The 13,660-nt window shown below is 40.7% G+C and overlaps 1 protein-coding gene across 1 annotated transcript in view; it reads right to left on the bottom strand.

The window, feature by feature from the left end:
* The window catches only part of LOC140730657 (uncharacterized), a 45,416-nt gene extending 38,104 nt beyond the window's left edge, over nt 1-7,312 (bottom strand). The window contains exon 1 of the mRNA XM_073051405.1: nt 7,202-7,312. The gene's annotated coding sequence lies outside the window, so the exon portion shown is untranslated. The remainder of the gene's footprint in view (nt 1-7,201) is intronic.
* Between the last annotated feature and the right edge of the window lie 6,348 nt (nt 7,313-13,660).

Raw genomic sequence — 13,660 nt, 5'->3', positions numbered from 1 at the left:
CCTGTAACATTTGTTTCCACCTGGTGCTCTGGTTTCCTCCCACATTCTCAGGACATTCTGGTTCATAGGTTAATTGGTCACATGGGGGTAATTGGGCAGTGTGGGTTCATTGGGCCAGAAGACCCTGTTACTGTGCTGTATCGTGTTTTTAAAAAAATTCATGTTGCATTAAAGTGGTAAATGGCCCCCCCAATGAATAGCCCTTGAATGGAGACAGCATATACTTGAACATATTGTATTAGTATGTAAAACTGCCTGTGGCTCTTTTCTGTCCCTTTAAAGTGCAGCCCTCTTTTAATACAACCAAATTCTAAGCCAATGCCTCTGAAAACATCCATCAACTGAGAGTTCAAGCTGTTGTAAAAACTTGGATTAAACCACATAGAACTTTTCTAATGGCTTTGGATTTTCTGGCAAGTAGCTACTTTCTTGGCACACACATCCCCCGACTAAATCCGATGGAGCTGATAGACTGCTAGGAAGTGCTGGGACAGTGCTGCTGATGAATGTTGATCTTTGACTGTGCTTTGTGGCTCCAGAGAACACCAGACAGCCATCGGATCCATTCCAATGGAAACAGGGAACTCAGTAGTAGATGCTAGAACCATTGCATTCTCATGATATTTGAGCCAGAATATGTTCAATTACCAATTTGGACATGCTGTAAATAACATTGTACTGTGAAACTATCTATTCTTAGAATCATACAGCATAGAAACAGTACCTTTGACCCATCAAGAGTGCACTGACCATTGAGAACAGAGTTATACTGATCCTACACTAATTCCTTCATGTTCCCACCAACTCTCCTTTCTGTCATTTTTTCCTTTTTAAGATGGATGGATGCAAGTAATTCTCTATGTATTTTAAGCAAGATTAATTAACACATTTGTGATTGCTTTAAAAAATGTAAAATTATAAAGTATGCACAAAATGAACATTTCTTTCAGATGGAGACACAGGATATTGCAGTCGCTGGAATCCTGAGCAAAAAAACAAGCTGTTGGAGGAACTTACTGGGTCAGGCAGCATCTTTGGAGGGAAGTGGACACTCAACGTTTTGGGTTGAGGCCCTTCATCTGGACTGAAAGATCAAAAGGAGATAGCCAGTATAAAAAGGTACAAGGGAAGGTGTCGGGCAAGAGCTGGCCAGTGATAAGTGGATACAGCTGAAGAGAGGTGACAGGCAAATGAAGGAGAGAGTGGAAATGGCGATAGAAGCTGAGAGGTGATAGGCCGTGGTGACAAAGGGCTAAAAATCTCCCACAAATACAAGCGTATTTCATTTCAAAATAGAAAGAAACCTTTTATATGTTTTTCGAATGTCATTCAGGATGTTTTGGGGAAACTTGCAGCATGCCTGACAACTCTGTAGAGTAGCGGTTGGGCAGAACAATGGCATAGCGATCAGTGCATCACTTCACGACGCCAGCAATCACCATTTGGGATTGAATTCTGATCGCTGCCTGTAAGGGGCTTTATGTTCTCCCTGTGACCATGTGGGTGTCCTCCAGGTCTCCTGTTCCCTCCCACATTCCAAAGACGAGGTTAGGATTAGTAAATTGAGGGTGTACAATGTTAGCTCCAGAGGCATGGCAATACTTGCACAGCACAATCCTAACTGATTTGATTTGATGCAAAACAACACATTTCACTGTATGTTTTGACATAAATGTGGCAAGTAAAGCAAATCTTTTTTTTTTAATGTTCAAAAAGCATGTAATGATCCAAATGGACAATGATCAGGGTTCTTCAGATCTAAGTTAAAAGGAACTTCTGACACGTCTTATCCTCAGTACAGTGCAGGAAAAGGTAATCTCTTTGCACAGGTTCTATATTACACAGAAGCAGGCATGGGCACAGGCACAAAGGGCACCTTTAAAAGAGCATTAACATTCAGATAACATCTTGGCAATGCCTATTTTTGAAAATCAGTATTTCATCATTCTCTTTGTTTTACTAATAACTTCGGATATATATATATGTAGGTTTATGTATTTATACAATTTATATAGGTTTAATATGAAATAACTATTTTATTACAATGTACTGGTTTGGGCATCAGAAATCATTGCACTGGCACTGGGAGCTTACTTTAAAATTTCTCTGTCCTCTCAAGATTTACTGTAATGTGAAGTTGAACATCGATATCCACAGGTGTGTCATGATTTTTTTGTAGTTTTCTCTCTGAGAGGTTGTGTTTCCAGCCTGTGCAAAAGTTTATTTTATCATCAATCGCCAGAAGCAAAGCATCAGCCTAAGCTGAGGCTGTTTCTGCTAATCATTTGAAGGTGGGGTCTTGGAGAATGATAGCCAGAAGGAGTTACATTAATATAAATTATTTTTGCACATTAGGGACAATAGACTTCGATTGGTGACTTTGTCCAGTTTGGAGTTGTTGTTCTTCAACGTCATTGAGCCTACAACTGTCAGAGCTACAGATCAGGCTACTGCTGTGTGGGTTGTCAGTGACTGGGTGTTTAACTATTGTCTCCACAACAAATGCAAGGGAACTGCATCCCTGTTTAGATTAACAGAATAGAATAATTCATAAATAGTTTATTGCTGTGGGATGCTAATAGCTTTAAGAAACTTGCCCCTGGATTGAACTATGCAAGGAAGGAAATAGAAAATCGAATGATCAACTTCTGAGCTTGATGTGGCTAATAGGGAAGTTCCAGAAAGCTATAATAAAGAATGTAATGCAGAACACATTGCAAAGAATAGTAGAATTGAGTAGAATCATCATGCATTTATGAAAGAAAACCATATCTACAGTTCCTTGAGGATATAACCGTAGAATATCCAAGGGGAACCAGTAGATGTGCTACAATTGGAATTTCAGAAGGCCCTGGATAAGGTCCCATGTGGGATTGGGCACTCAGAGTTGGAGGATACGCTGAATGGACAGAGAATTGGTTATCGGACAGAAAACAAAGGAATGGCTGAGACTACTGGACTCACACAGGAGTCAACGCAGACAAGAAGCTCCAGCTTTTCACAATTTATGTCAACAATTTGACTGAGTAACCCAAATGTCATTTTCTTCACATTTGCTGCTGAAGTAAAGTTAGTGTGGATGTGAGTAGGGAGCTGGATGTAGAAATGTTTCAATGGAACATGAGAGAGTGGGCAAGGGCATGACAGATGAATTATAATGTGGAAACATGAAGGAATTCTCTTTGGGACCTACTACAGAAAAGCAGATTTTTTTAAAATAGTGAGAGATTGAGTGATGTTGAAGCTCAAAGGGATTTCGGTGTCCTTGTACACAAAACTCAGTTTCAGCAAGCAGGAGTAAGAAGTGAACTGGTATGTTGACTTTTGGATGAGAAAACATAGCAGCAGAATTAGACCTTTCTGCCCATCAAGTTCACTCTGCCATTCTATCATGCTAATTTATCCCTTTCAACCCTACTCGCCTGCTTTTACTACAAGAGAATTTGATTGCAAGAGTAACGAGGGCTCTCTGCAGTTACAAAGAAACTTGGCCAGACTGTATCTAGAAAATTGTGCTCAGTTTTGCTCTCCTTACCTGTAAAAGAACATAAGTGCATTATAGCAGGGGTTTCTGACCTAGGGTCCATGAGTTCCTTGCTTAATTGTATTGGTCCATGAGATAAAAATGGTGTGGAACCCTTGCCTTAGTGGAAGCTTTGCTGGTTTTATTTTATAAGGAGAGACTGAGCAAATCTGAGTTTGGTTGTGGAATTCAGAAGAGAAGCAATCTTATCCAAACTTAAAAAATATTTATTGGGCTTTACAGGCTGAACACAGAGAGGAGACCTCCCTGGCTGTAGGTCTGGAGCAAGGTCTAGGGAGGCTATTTGGGTGGAATTGAGGAATGGGAAAGGTGTAGTAACACTTATGGGGGTGTATTATAGATCACCTAATGGGGAGCGAGAATTGGAGGAACAAATTTGTAAGGAGATAGCAGATATTTGTAGTGAGCACAAGGTTGTGATTCTGGGAGATTTTAATTTTCCACGCATAGACTTGGAAGCCCATTCTGTAAAAGGGCTGGATGGTTTGGAGTTTGTAAAATGTGTGCAGGATAGTTTTTTGCAGCAATACATAGAGGTACCAATTAGAGAAGGGGCAGTTTTGGATCTCCTGTTAGGGAATGAGATAGGTCAGGTGATGGAGGTATGTGTTGAGGAGCACTTTGGGTCCAGTGATCACAATGCCATTAGTTTCAATACAATTATGGAGAAGGATATGACTGGACCCAGGGTTGAGATTTTTGATTGGAGAAAGGCTCACTTTGAGGAGATGCGAAAGGATTTAGAAGGAGTGGATTGGGACAATTTGTTTTATGGGAAGGATGTAATAGGGAAATAGAGGTCATTTAAAGGTGAGATTTTGAGGGTACAGAATCTTTATGTTCCTGTTAGGTTGAAAGGAAAGGTTAAAAGTTTGAGAGTGCCATGGTTTTCAAGGGATATTGGAAACTTGGTTCGAAAAAAAAAGAGAGAGATCTACAATAAATATAGGCAGCATGGAGTAAATGAGGTGCTTGAATATAAAGAATGTAAGAAGAATCTTAAGAAAGAAATTAGAAAAGCTAAAAGAAGATATGAGGTTGCTTTGGCAAGTAAGGTGAAAATAAATCCAAAGGGTTTCTACAGTTATATTAATAGCAAAAGGATAGTGAGGGATAAAATTGGTCCCTTAGAGAATCAGAGTGGACAGCTATGTGTGGAGCCAAAAGAGATGGGGGAGATTTTGAACTATTTCTTTTCTTCGGTATTCACTAAGGAGAAGGATATTGAGTTGTGTAAAGTAAGGGAAACAAGTAGGATACTTATGGAAACTATGATGATTAAAGAAGAGGAAGTACTGGCACATTTAAAGAATATAAAAGTGGATAAGTCTCCAGGTCTTGACAGGATATTCCCTAGGACCTTGAGGGAAGTTAGTATAGAAATAGCAGGGGCTCTGACAGAAATATTTCAAATGTCATTAGAAACGGGGATGGTGCCGGAGGACGGGCATATTGCTCATGTGGTTCCATTGTTTAAAAAGGGTTCTAAGAGTAAATGTAGCAATTATTGGCCTGTAAGTTTGATGTCAGTGGTGGGTAATTAATGGAAAGTATTCTTAGAGATGATATATATAATTATCTGGATATACAGGGTCCAATTAGGAACAGTCAACATGGATTTGTGCATGGAAGGTCATGTTTGACAAATCTTATTGAATTTTTTAAAGAGGTTACTAGGAAAGTTGATGAGGGTAAAGCAGTGGATGTCATCTATATGGACTTCAGTAAGGCCTTTGACAAGGTTCCGCACGGAAGGTTAGTTTAGGAAGGTTCAATTGTTAGGTATTAATATTGAAGTAGTAAAACGGATTCAACACTGGCTGGATGGGAGGTGCCAGAGAGTAGTGGTGGATAACTATTTGTCAAGTTGGAGGCCGGTGACTACTGGTGTGCCTCAGGGATCTGTACTGGGTCCAATGTTGTTTGCCATATACATTAATGATCTCAATGATGGGGTGGTAAATTGGATTAGTAAGTATGCAGATTATACTAAGATAGGTGGAGTTGTGGATAATGAAGTAGTTTTTCAAAGCTTGCAGAGAGATTTAGGCCAGTTAGAAGAGTGGGCTGAAAGATGGCAGATGGAGTTTAATGCTGAAAAGTGTGAGGTGCTACATTTTGGTAGGAATAATCCAAATAGGGCATACATGGTAAATGGTAGGGCATTGAGGAATGCAATAGAACAGAGTGATCTAGGAATAATGGTGAATAGTTCCCTGAAGGTGGAATCTCATGTGGATAGGGTAGTGAAGAAAGCTTTTGGTATGCTGGCCTTTATAAATCAGGGCATTGAGTATAGGAGTTGGGATGTAATGTTAAAATTGTACAAGGCATTGGTGAGGCCAATTTGGAATATCGTGTATAGTTCTGGTCATCGAATTATAGGAAAGATGTCAACAAAATAGAGAGAGTACAGAGGAGATTTACTAGAATGTTACCTGGGTTTCAGCACCTATGTTACAGAGAAAGGTTGAGCAAGTTAGGTCTTTATTCTTTGAAGCATAGAAGGTTGAGGGGGGACTTGATAGAGGTATTTAAAAGTATTAGGGGGATAGATAGAGTTGACGTGGATAGCCTTTTTCCATTGAGAGTAGGGGAGATTCAAACAAGAGGACATGAGTTGAGAGTTAAGGGGCAAAAGTTTAGGGGTAACACAAGAGGTAACCTCTTTACCCTGAGAGTGGTAGCTGTGTGGAACGAGCTTCCAGTAGAAGTGGTAGAGGCAGGTTCCATTTTGTCATTTAAAATAATATTAGATAGGTATATGGACAGGAAAAGAATGGAGGGTTATGGGCTGAGTGCAGGTAGGAGGGACTAGGTGAGAGTAAGCATTCGGCACGGACTAAAAGGGCCAAGATGCCCTGTTTCCGTGCTGTAAATAATATATGGTTATAAGGGCACACAACCTCAAAATGAGGAGGTAATGAGAGATTTTTTTCATTCAGGAATGATGAAGTTTTGGAGTTCTTTAGCCCACGGGGCAGTGATGGCTCAGCACTGAGTTCATTGCATTGGAATCCGGGACATTAAAGTAATCAAGGAATGGTGTTATAAAATTACACTGAGGAGGAAGATTGGCCATGACCTTCATGATGCCCAGGCCCATATGACCCACTCCTGTTCCAATTCCTTCTGAAAATACGCCATACAACAGGTAACATCTTAATCCTCAACATTGATATACCACAACTAATATGCCAAAAAATGTCATTCTCAAAACAATCTAAGATACCTGTTTTATTCAGAATTACGTAAATTTATAACAACTGAAGCAAATGTGTTTATAAGAATCATTCCTTGTAATAATTATCAGAGAGAAGCTGTATTTACCAACCAGTAACCTTTATTGTCTCAACTATAAAGCATCTGGGTTCACAAACTAACTACCTGTGTGCATACCCACTAGAATTCCCTTACCCTCCATTGCAACTAAATAAATTATTCTCTTTATGTTGAATTAAAGCTGTATCACACAATGGTGATTTCTGTGTTTATTTCCAGTTTAAATCTTAAATTATTTTAAGTCCATGTTTTCTATTTGTTTTTCTAGACCATAAGTCTCAACTCCCAATTGTCTTTGGACTCAAGGCATCCAATTTTCCTCACCTAATTGTGTTTCAGGATAAGAGAGACAAATGCTGGCATATTTTCCTTTACCTTTGATTTTTTGACAAAACCCCCTTGGTTCTCAGGATGAGGGAACTGAAAACATCCCCTTGATAAGACCTGCCCCCATCTTCTTGGAACAGTTGTTCCATCCTCAAGTCTCCCAAATCAGTGCCATCATGTGCATCAATTCCTGGTGATATCATTCCTGTTTCTACCCACCAATTTCAGCTGGTTGATACGGTACCATCCACTTCCATCTGGAGAAAGAAATACTTTGTAAACCGATGAACTTGCATTGTCTATAATTTCATAGCAAACTGCAAACCTTGGATTTAAAAATGAGGTGGGTTGGTGTATTCTAATCATCACTCTTTGTCCTGGGCTTAATTCTATGGGACTGACTTTTGAGTCAAAATAGGGTTTACTCTGTTGCTTCTTTTTTTTCCCCTATTTGGTGGACTACCACAGAACTGCCCACTTTCACTGTCTACCAATTGTCGTACACACTTTTCTGACACAATCCCATTGATTTTGTATTCTGACAAATCTAATCCTAACAATTCCTCCAATCCTCTCATGTCTCTTCCACTCATGAGATTTTAGGAGGTGTAACCTGTTGAAGAAGCGCAAGACAGAACTACCTGCCATGCTGTTGCACCATTTTTGTAATCATATTTTTTCAGTGTTTGATTCATCTTTTCCACAATTCCACTAGACTGATCTATAGAATATATGAAATCTCTGCTTAATCCCTCAAAGTGCCATGACATCCTGCATTATCTGGGCCATGAAATGTGTGCCTTGATCTAATTCGATACTCCAGGATAGTCCCCAGTGAGTGAATATACTTTCCAATAGGATTATTGCACTGCCTTTGCTGTGTTCGCCTTAGCCAGGAAAGCTTCCACCCACTTCATAAAGGTATCTATTACTACTAGAATATATTTGTACCCTCCTGGGGTGGGCACTAAGGGACCAACATAATCTATCTAGAAATTAGTCCAAAGCCCTTCCACTGGTCTAGTGTACCGAAGGGCCCCTTTCTTTATATTTCTGTCAGGATTATATTGTGCACAGATCAAGCAATTTTTGACGTAATGCTCCACATCATCCTTCATCTTAAACCACAGGCCCCCTTCCTTGATCTTTTCCAGGGTGCTTTTGCACCCCTGGTGTCCCCAGTGTATCATCTGCCTTCTTCCGCGCTCCAGAACCACAAGCTTTCCTTTGTAAAGGGCAACTCCATCTTTGACAAATACTCCCTTCTGCTCTTTTTATATTTCAAACCTTGCTCATTCAATTAGCTCATTCAATGCTCATTCAAAACTCTTCATCTTTCTGCTCCTCTGTTAAATACATAACCTTAATCTGTTGTTCCTTCTGCCTCTCGACCTCCCCGATCTGTGGCTGCTTTTCCTGCCCAATTAAAGCACCTTGCTTCACCAATACATTAGCTTTTCTGTTTCACTCAGGAGATAATTTAGAGTGGGCTTTCACCGTTATTACTCCATATTCTTTTCTCTTTGCCTCCTCAGATATATACTGTAATAAAGCAGTAATAATATTTGTTTCCCATCTGCAGAAACAAACCCTCTGGCTTCCCATCAAGGCCAATGTTCTGTAAGGGTGTTAAAAATATACATACAGTCAGAGTGTATAACTGACCCTGGCGGAAAACATTCTGGGTGGATAACCACATACGCTACAGCTGCCAATTCTGCTGCCTGTGCACTCATGGTTCTAGGTAACTTTAAAGATTCACTGTACCTTTCCTGGCTAGATTCATCCTCTACATGTTTGCTACACCCAGTTCTCCTCTCACCATCCTGTACTGATGTGCAGCCATTTACAAAAAATTTTAAATACATTTTTTCTTTTTCCTTTCTATCTTTGTGCTCAGTTATTACTTTATCTGATCTGCTTCCACCCCTCCTTTTTGTTTTGATACATATGGACCCTTGGGATCCTTTGCTATCATAACTTGACACTCATGTTCGCTTCCTTGGTACACCAGCCTGTCAGCTAATATAGTCAGTTTACTCGCTCTACACTAATATTTCTCCCCTGGAACAGCATTGTCCATCTAGCAATTCTGTTTTGGTTTACTGAACCAAAACAATTGTGTGTGGGGGGGGGGGTGTTCTGTCATTATTGTAAGTGGATTAAGTCCCACTACTGTATGTAGGTGAAATGTTGTTCCCCCCCCCCCTCAGAAAACTGCTAACTAGTGCTTTTCACATACAGAATGCCCCATTTTCTGGTGAGAGCATGGGTGATGTATACGCTACTGGTCTTAACTTCCCGTCCATCTCCTGTACTAGCGCTGCTGAGAGGGTGGTATCAGTTGTGGCCACCTCCAGTGAGAATGGATGAGGAGCACCTTATCAATGTAGACTCCTTTCCTGGGTAATACATTTGCTATTCATTGACAGTTCATGAAGGGTCAGAGAATTCTAGTGGGCGTGTAAACAGATAGTTAGTTTGTGAACCTACGCGCTACTTACTTGAGACAATGAAGATTACAGGAAAATACAGATTCTCTGAGCCTCTCTGATAATTATTACAAGGGGTGATTAGAGGTTTTAGCTGGTCTTTGTATCTGCTTTTCCCACGTTCTACTCTTTTCCTCTGTGCCCATTCCTCAGCATGTGTGGGTTCAGAAGGATCAAACATTTCCAATGACATTTTAGATTCACTGGCACAGTGAGACACCAGTGTCCACAACCATCGATTTGAGGTATTAGGCCTAAAATGGTCTTGATCTAATGCTGTTCCATGTATCCCTTGGAATACTGTCCATAAATGGGATGCAAACGGGTGAAAGATGACAGGAAGATGAAGCCAGTTGGTGATAGGTGGATTGAGGGGTGAAAGATGACAGGCAGATGAAGCCAGTTGGTGATAGGTGGATTGAGGGGTGAAAGATGACATGCAGATGAAGCCAGTTGGTGATAGGCAGTTAATAACACCGCACTGTTATTGGTCAGACAACATAAAGGCCCTCAGTACTCTCTCCCCTGCCTCAGTATATACCAACTACAATATGAATTAAAGCTCATTATACTGGCACAACTTGCAAAACACTATCTTTGTTAGATTAATATAGGACTGAAATTAATTTGACAACAATGTGTTTTGCCTTAGCAAAGCGGACTTTAGCTGGCTGTTCAAGGGACAAACTGTCAACTAGCTAACAGAGGCTGAAAATGCAGGGGAACAAACTCAGGGCTTTGGTCCGTGCTCTATCTGGCAATAGAACTCCCAGGGTATCCTCTCTGCTTCAGGCAGGAGAAAAGCTTTCACTGCTTCAACGCCTCATTTTAATCTCATTTTCCAGAGAAGCAGGGACACAGTAAGTGCTGATTCTGCCGGATAAAAACCACAAGAGCAAAATTACTCAAGAAAGCATTAAAGCTGTTCTCAGGAGAGGTGCCTTCTTCCTCATAAAACAGATAATGGGAGCATAAATTAATTTTAGTTAATAGAATAGAAGGCAGTCTGACAATGGTTCATCTAAGGTTAAAGCTTGAGACATGTCTTGAACACTTAGGTAAAAATGCTAAAGAATGCTTAGGAATTGAGAATAACAGGCAGTTCCCCCCCCCCCCCCCCCCATGTTGAGGACATTATCAAATTCTTTTGACTTGTAGGAACTGAAACAAAACTTGAAACATTTTGCAAATGTCGATGTTTTTGTTGCATTTTATCATGGTTGCACTTTCTTCAAACTTCAAAAAAGAATCATCTAATTCACAGAAAATTTTCACGGATGATAAATGGCGTCTACCTAATCATTAAATTATAAGCAGGCAAATGGATGACCCAATTCATCGATCATTCTGGCTCATAATGAAGCCTGGTCCAGACTAATGAAATAGAAGTTTCCTCTCTGCTTGTGGTAAATCCAGAGACTTTGGGAACGGCTAATGCTAATTCTCAGCAAACATGCATCGACTGTACAAAGTATGTTTGCAGCTTGAGTGTAGCAGGTCAACAAAGACAAAAGTCAGGGCTTACATTTTTCCAGATGGCAGAAAGCAAGTCAAACTGACCTTTCTACACTAGCCATTAACATGAGGAACTAGGAGAATGGGAGGCAGGAATGAACAATGAATTAATTTGTTACACCTGGGAGAGAGAATTCAGCAAAATAGCACCAGAGATGAGAAACTTCAGGAGAATCTTGAGGAGTTGAAGTTCTCTTTGTGGCAGACAAACCAAGGGGAGTTTTAATCCCCTCATAGTCCTGAGGGGATTTTGACAAAATACATGTGGAATAATTATTTTTGTAGACTGGAGTATCAGCAACAAGTGCACAGAGTTAATATTTCTGAATAAAGAACAAGAAATGTTTTGTTTAAGAGTCATAGAGCATGGAAATAGGTCTTTTAGCCAATATGACTGTCCCAACCAATGTGCCTACCTGAACTTGTTCAATTTGCCGGTGTTTTGCCCATAACCCTATCAATGTACCTGTCCAGGCTGCACACCATTATGCATCTTCTCACAAAGTTAGTTATGATATCTGGCATTCACCATCTGAAAGGGTGGCAGATTCACTATACGGTAATTTTCAGAGAGAAATTGCAAAAGCTACAATGAAGAAAAAGAAAGACTGGGTGTGGTGTTCATTGGTTGATTCCGTTGGCCAAATGACTTTGCTTTGAGTAACATTCCATGGACAGCACTTCTTCAAAGAGCGGAGGCAAGAAGCATTCAGGTAACTCCTAGATCTACTGTACCCACAATAAATGTACATACACCCTGGATCTAATGTTTGGAACAGTATTTACCTCGTCTATTAACCAGAGATCTACAAAGTAAAATAGAAAAGGGTCAGCTGAAAATCTCTCAGGCGTACCAGCATTGTTTCAGAGCACAAGACTCTTCCTTTGACACGTCTACATACATTGCTTGTTACTTGAATACCTCTTGAGAAATAACGTCTCAGCAGTCCTTACTGAGTGGCAAGCCTCCCCAGTCCACCAGTCATCTACATGTTAAATCCACAGCTGAAAGTAAATCAGCTCCCAGAAAGGTTTTGGCAGCTGGTTAGGCCAAGCCCCAGACTTAGCTGGCTACCCAAGTTAAATACCAATGAATGTTCAAAAACATTGCAGGACTAATAAAGATGAAAGAAACTGATTTTTTTTAAAGTTATTTTTTAAAATTATGAAATATGAAAAATAAATTAAGTCTAAATATATTTAGATTTACTTGTGCATCATAGAAGAGTACATCACAGCAACCACGTTGGTGCAGTTTAACTAATCCCACCTGCTTGCACATGGTCCATTTCTTTCCACTCCTTGCCTGGTCATGTGTTGTCTAAATGCCTCTTAAATGTTGGATTTGCATGTTTCCACCCCTCCCTTGGCAGCACGTTCCAAGCACCTACCACATATAGTGTAAAAATAACTTGTCTCATAAATCCCCTTTGAACATTCCTGCCCTGGGAATGTCATAATTATTTCTAAACCAGTTACCCCTCAGCCTCTGAAGCTCTGCAGAAAGCAATCTCAATTTGTCCCCATCTCCTAAAAGCAAATACCCATCTTACTCTAAATAATTATTACCAACAAATCACTTGTAGTACCAGAGGAACCTTCGCAGAGGACCACTATTACAGCACCATCAAGAATGCTTACTGTGCTATCTCCCGCCCACACTTTGGAAAGTCTGATCACCTAGCTGTATTTCTACTCCCTGAGTACGGACTGCAGCACCAACGCACCAGTGGTGAGGACCAAGAAGGTATGGACAAGGGAGGTGCAGCAGGGGCACTTAGAGGACTACTTTGAATCAGTGGACTGGACTGTGTTCAGGGATCCATTTTTGAGTCAGAATGAGCTAACAATGGCAGGGTCATTACTTCCTACAAAGCAAAGCCCATCATGAATGGCAGTGATGCTTCTCTCCCAGACAAGCTCAACACCCTTTACGCTCGCTTTGAAAGGGAGAATTAAAACTACTGCTATGAGCGTTTCTGCAGCACCCGGTGACCCTGTGATCTCCGTCTCAGAGGCTGACGTCAGTCTGTCTTTCAGGAGGGTGAACCCTCGTAAAGCAGCAAGACCTGATGGAGTACCTGGTAAGGCTCTGAAAACTTGTGCCAACCAACTGGTGGGGCTGTTCAAAGACATTTTCAATCTCTCATTGCTACAGTCAAAAGTTCCCACCTGTTTCAGAAGGACAACAATTGTACCAGTTCCCAGGAAGAGCAGTGTGAGCTGCCTTAACGACTATCATCCAGTAGCAATCACATCTACGGTGATCGAGTGCTTTGAGAAGTTGGGCATTGCTACTATCACAACTCCTGTCTCAGCAAGGACCTGGACCCACTGCAATTTGCCTATTGCCACAGAAGGTCTTACAGCAGACGCGATATCAATGGCTCTCCACACAGCCTTGGACAATACAAATTCCTATGTCAGGATGCTGTTTATTGTCTACAACTCAGAGTTAAACACCATTGTTCCCATAGTCCTGACTGAAAAGCTACAGAAC

This window comes from Hemitrygon akajei, chromosome 7 (assembly GCF_048418815.1).
Source record: "Hemitrygon akajei chromosome 7, sHemAka1.3, whole genome shotgun sequence".
Lineage (NCBI taxonomy): Eukaryota > Metazoa > Chordata > Chondrichthyes > Myliobatiformes > Dasyatidae > Hemitrygon > Hemitrygon akajei.
This window is presented reverse-complemented; position numbering and strand designations above follow the sequence as displayed.